The sequence below is a fragment of the Giraffa tippelskirchi genome, chromosome 13 (assembly GCF_054371585.1).
Source record: "Giraffa tippelskirchi isolate mGirTip1 chromosome 13, T2T-mGirTip1v1.2.pri, whole genome shotgun sequence".
In the NCBI taxonomy this organism is placed as follows: domain Eukaryota; kingdom Metazoa; phylum Chordata; class Mammalia; order Artiodactyla; family Giraffidae; genus Giraffa; species Giraffa tippelskirchi.
The window spans coordinates 35,216,204-35,221,329 of NC_137287.1; positions in this window are offsets into that span (position 1 = coordinate 35,216,204).

The following is a 5,126-nucleotide window of genomic DNA, read 5'->3' on the forward strand; positions in this document are numbered from 1 at the left end:
TAATTAGTATATATAATCAAAGCCAAGCCAAAGATTATTTTTCCATTCCAAGTGCACAAACTAGAAACATTCTCTTGGTACAGATGGGAGGCATGCATTGGAATCTAGTTATTTGTTGAGACAGAGAAAAGACAGGCTGGTCAGCCTACCCAACAGATGAGGCAACCTGATCCATAGTTGCCAGATCAGAGAAAATCACCTCCTGCAAATCGTGTGCTCTCCAAAACCAAGTGAGAGGAAACTGTGGAGAGGGTAGAGTGCAGAGAGCCTTGAACAAGTGGCTGGACACATTTGATCAAATCCTTCCCTCCATCACTTGAGCTACATATCTAGCTCTTGAAACTGGAGTTCAAACCATCACCAGTTTCATTAGTGATAGTCCTCATGAGGCTTCTGAATTCTTTCTTGGGCGGGAGATAAATATCAGTCATCTCTCCTTCCTGATTCTCTTTCAAATATCAGCATTGACATCTAAGTCAAGTGAGTTAGTTTCACACGCTCACCACCACTCTCCACCTCTGTCTCACTACTAGATGATAATGACACTTTTTCCCACTCAGCTTCAGCATCTTTACCAAAGAAGCAACTTGGGTGGTAAATTCATATCATAAAATACTACTCAATAAGAAAAGGGAGCAGACTATTGATATTTGTAGCAACTTGAGTAAATTTCTGGGGCATTATGTTGAGTGAAAGAAGTTGATCCTATAACATTACATACCATACATACCCTGTATGTGATATTCTTGAAATGGCAACATGTAAGAAATGAAAAACAGGTTAGTGGTTATCAGGGGTTGGGGACGGGAGTAGGGTGGGAGAAAGTGGAGCAATGTGAGGGATCCTTGTGATGATCAAACTGCTGCGTCTTGACTGTGGTGTGGACATATAAAGTGATACAGGGGTATAGAACTAAACACAAACACACACAGGATTACAAATAAAACAGGCGGTCAAAATAATATCAGTATATTCCATCAGTAGATGACATCAATGTCTAGGTAAAAGCCATATATCTTACTGCATCAATAAAATCAATCAATAATTGTGTTGATACTATAGTTTTTTTTTTTAAGATTTCCTTGGAGAAATCTGAGTAAAGGGCACCCAGGATCTCTATGTATTATTTTGTAAGCTTTCTGTACATCTACAAATCTATAATTATCTCAAAATACAAAGTTTTAAAAACAAACAAACAAACAAACAAATCACAGCCCTTTGCGAATCTACTAATGACCAAAGTGATAAAGTGATCACATTAAGTTCAAGACTATTTGTCCTCCCTGAAGTAGACCATTAGGCTTTTATCCATATTTGCTTTCAAAATCAAAGGGGAAAAAAGAATATAAGAAGTCTAATTTCCTGCCTAGATTCTGATTTTCATAAAAGTATTTCCACTCTCTCAACATAGGCTGCAGTGACCACAAAACGACGTGACATGTGGAAGCGCTTTGGGCTGTAGAGATGTTGACAACTTCACCATCTCCAACTGGTATCAGCTCACCAGTACTGGCAGAAATTGGGATCACCTAGACCCAGTCCTGGGGTTCCCTGATGGCCAGGTGGTAAAGAATCCACCTGCCAGTGCAGGAGATACAGGTTCGATCCATGGGTCAGGGATTTCCTCTGGAGAAGGAAATGGCAACCCACTCCAACATTCTTGTCTGGGAAATCCCATGGACAGAGGAGCCTGGCAGGCCACAGTCCCTGGGGTCACTAAGTTGGCCATGACTTAGCGACTAAAGAACAACAACAACAAACCCAGTCCTGGCACTGAAATGTGTCTGGAGTTTGGAGCTAAGCTACCCAAGCCCGGCAGTTTGTGTTGACTTGGATTCCGAATGGCTCTGTCAGCCCCCATCTAAAGCTAGAGTGCCAACATCCCAAAGCAGAATCGCATCTCACTGCTGGCAAAACAGCTCTTTTGATTCCATGGCAACCCTGCATCCCAACTGCATTTTGCATAGGCTGCAATCTTCCGTTTACCCTACATTCATTTCCAAATTGAAATGGTATCTTGTACTACACATGTTTCTTGTGATAGTTTGTCCTGTGAATTCATATAATAATGAAACACATGGTCTGTCTTCCCATTTCAAGAACCTGGGTCGTGTTCACAACAGCCAACTGCCAAGCATTGGACATACACAAGGAGGAGATTTTCAGCCTGTGATTCTGAGGCTGAAAAGAGGCTCAGGTGAGCTTGCTTCCATTAACCTGTGCCAATGAGAAAATGACGGTATTCTCCCACACTCAATAGAGCGGAACTTGGTGAATATTTATTAGCATAATCAAGGATAACAAGTGCAGAATGGGAGCACTCTGTTCAAACTTCCTCCAGCCTTTCACAGCCTGACAGCAGAGGATGTGTGTTTATTATAAAGAAAATGTTGTTTAAAAGGCACCTTTTTTGGGGGTGAAGAAAACAGGTTACCACATACACTGGAGGGATGTAAATGAATGAAATCTTTTGGGAGGCAAATTTTAGCAACGTTTATGAAAAGTGAATTGATCCAGCCCTTGCTGCACTAACAAATTATCCTATAAATATACATGCACAAGAGACAGATGTATAAATAAATGCAATGCTTGAAATAGGAAAAAAAAATCTTAAACCCAACTATTTCTATTGGCATTAATAAGGAATCTATTAAATAAACATCACTTTATTCATAAAACAGAACACAATGAAACTATTAAAAATAAGTTAGTTGTATACATCCAGTATGAACTTATTATACATGGCATATTCATTTATAAATATTAGCACTAGCCAGCTGGTTAATTTCTTTGTTTCTTCAGTGGCTAGCTGATGAATCTTTCATGGACCAGTTCTGAGAATATTGCTACGTCTCTTATCTATGGTTCTTTTTTGTTTGTTTGTTTAAACTGGAATAAAGTTGCATTACAATGTTGTGTTAGTTTCTGTTGTACAACAAAATGAATCAGCTATATGCGTACAAATAGCCCCTCCCTCTTAGATTTCCCTGCCCACCCCCATCCCATCCCTCTCAGGCATCACAGAGCACCAAACCGAGCTCCCTGTGCTATACAGCAGGCTCTCATAGCTCTCTGTTCTACACGTGGCAGTGTATGCATATCAGTACCAATTTCCCAATTCATCCCCCACCATGTCCACATGCCCTTCTCTACATCTGCATCTCTATCACTGCCCTGCACATAAGTCCATCTGTACTGCTTGTCTAGATTCCACATGTTCATTGCGACACTATTTACAATTTCCAGGACACGGAAGCAACCTAAATGTCTATCAACAGACGAATGGGTTAAGAAAATGTGGTAGTATGCACAATGGAATATTACTCAACCATAAAATGGAACGAAATTGGGACATTTGTTCATGGATGGACCTAGAGTCTAGACATGGGTGGGCCCTAGAGTCTGTCATGCAAAGTGAAGTATGTGAAGTATGTCAGAAAGAGAAAAAAATATTCTATGGTTCTTGATTCCTTTCTCAAAATCTGCTTCTCCAAGGAGATCTGAGGAGAAGGCAATGGTAGCCCACTCCAATACTCTTGCCTGGAGAATCCCATGGATGGAGGAGCCTGGTAGGCTGCAGTCCATGGGGTTGCTAGGAGTCGGACACGACTGAGCGACTTCCCTTTCACTTTTCTCTTTCATGCATTGGAGAAGAAAATGGCAACCCACTCCAGTGTTCTTGCCTGGAGAATCCCAGGGACGGGGAAGCCTGGTAGGCTGCTGTCTATGGGGTTGCACAGAGTTGGACACGACTGAAGCGACTTAGCAAAAGCAGCAGCAGCAAGGAGATCTGAAGACAGCTATGGACTGGGGTAAATAGGGAGTGATTATTCCAAGGGTATAAAGTTTCAGTCATGTTAGATGAACAAGTGTTACAGATCTGATTCACTCGAGGTACAACATAGTACCCAGAGTTACAGTATCCTATTAGGTGCTTCAAAATTTGTCAAGAAGGTGTGTGTATGAGCTCAGTCATGCCCAATTCGTTGCGACCATGGACTGTAGCCTAGCAGGCTCTTCTGTTCACGGAATTTTCCAGGCAAGAATACTGGAGTAGATTGTCATTTCCTTCTCCAGGGATCTTCAGGACCCAGGGATCAAACACATGTCTCTTAAGTCTCCTGTATTGGCAGGCGGGTTCTTTATCACTAGTGTCACCTGGGAGTTAAGAGGGTAGATCTCCTGTTAAGTGTTCTTACGTACACACACACAAAATGAAGAGACACGAGGATACTCTGAGAAGTGATGAATATGTCCATCACCTTAATTAAAGTGATGATATCATGGGCTCATGCATATGTCTGAACTCATCAAACTGTACATATTGAATATATATCATTCACTGTGTTTCAGTGACACTAAAATGCAGCACTTTAATTTTTTTAAGCACACCATTTCAGAATCTCAAGGAAAAACATCCCCAAACTTTGCTTCATCTTTGGTTTTTCAAAAGACATATATCAAGATGCTACTCAGCCTCTCCAAAAATGTGCATGCTGACGAGGGCATGGCAACCCACTCCAGTATTCTCACATGGAGAATCCCATTGTTAGAGGAGCCCAGTAGGCTATAGTCCATAGGGCCATAAAGAGTCGGACCCCACTGAAGCGACTTAGCACACACATGCTATTCAGTAATAATATGCAATTCATATATATATACATATATATGGCATATGTGAACACACACAGTTGAAGGTAGGGGTCCAGCTAGACCCCAAAATTTTACAATCCTCTATTACTATTTTCTTACAAGTACCCATTTACCTTTAACATTTTCTAAATGTCTTCTTTAAGAAGAGTAGGCATTTAGCTCAATCTAACATAAAAAAGAGCTTCTAACAGTTAAAGTCGTGTAAAAGGAGCTGCCTTGTGAGACAGTCCCAACACGGAGTGCACTCAAGCAAAGGGCTCTTGTGGGATGAATCGTAAGATCCAAGGGTCTCTCTGTGATGGAGCTGTCTTTCAGGCTCTCTTTCATTCACATGGAATGCTTGCCCTGCACTTTAGCTGGAGTTGTTCTAATCTCCCGGGTGTAGACGCATGACTGGTTTTCACCCCTTCACCTCTGGCATCTTTTGCCTGCCTCCTTGACAGAGCAATAGCACGTGACTGGTGCCGAAAGCT